The following is a 970-nucleotide window of genomic DNA, read 5'->3' as shown; positions in this document are numbered from 1 at the left end:
GGTATATAGGCAATGATGGACATGACTGGGCAGTATGACTTGTACTATAACATAGAGAAATAAATTCATTCATGTGTATAGGAGTATTCCTAGATTGACTTAATAAGATAGCTTCAACTCTCCTAGTTAGATTTGCTAACGATGTTTTTAAATCCACGTCATCTTTGACATCGGAAATTGCATCTCTCTTAGGTGTGTTGGAAGCTTTTGATCTAGGATCTTGGCAATTTCACTGTTGAGAATTTACACAAAGATTATGAAGAGACCCCCAAGCCTCTTCCGCTTTAAATTGCAAAAATTTTCCAGTGTGCATTGATTGTTCCATTTGTCGGTTTGAGGGAGATACTCCATCACAAAAGTATTTTACCAATCTCCATTTTTCAAAACCATGGTGTGGATATTTTAGCAATAAATCTTTAAATCTTTCCCAACATTCATAAAATTCTTCGTGATCTCTCTGATAAAATTCAGAGATTTCTCTTCTAATATTATCCGTTGTAGACATGAGAAAAAATTTGGACAAAAATTTAATAACTAATTCATCCCAAGTAGAAATGGATCGGGTTGGGAATGAATTAAACCAGGCTTTAGACTATCTTTTAATGAGAATGGAAAAAGTCTAAGCCTAACAGATTCATCAGAAAAATTTTGAAATCTAAAAGTAGAACAAATTTCTTAAAAATCTTTTGCATGTATGGATCCTCTTTACCTAACCCACAAAAAAATGGTAAAAGTTGAATTATAGAAGGTTTTCAGCTCAAAATGTGTAGCATTTGTTTTAAGAAAAATAATGCATGATAGAGGATTAGCGGAAATAGGAGAAAAATGATCAATGAGAGTTTTTTCTTCAACATTTAATTGATTTGGTTTTATGATGTCAGAATTTTCACTTTTAATTTCAATCCACAATAATTTTTTTTAACTAAACGATTTTAAGAATTTCGTTCCCAGCGAATCATACACCAAGTAT

General features: G+C 31.8%; 1 non-coding gene across 1 annotated transcript; it reads left to right on the top strand.

The window, feature by feature from the left end:
- The first annotated feature begins 383 nt into the window (after positions 1–383).
- Positions 384–490, top strand: LOC115715369 (small nucleolar RNA R71). The gene has a single exon (XR_004011244.1). It is a non-coding gene; the product is annotated as a small nucleolar RNA R71 (small nucleolar RNA).
- Positions 491–970: the final 480 nt, after the last annotated feature.

The sequence above is a fragment of the Cannabis sativa genome, chromosome 4 (assembly GCF_029168945.1).
Source record: "Cannabis sativa cultivar Pink pepper isolate KNU-18-1 chromosome 4, ASM2916894v1, whole genome shotgun sequence".
Lineage (NCBI taxonomy): Eukaryota > Viridiplantae > Streptophyta > Magnoliopsida > Rosales > Cannabaceae > Cannabis > Cannabis sativa.
The sequence above is the reverse complement of the archived record's forward strand: the minus strand, read 5'-3'. Positions and strand labels throughout refer to the sequence as shown.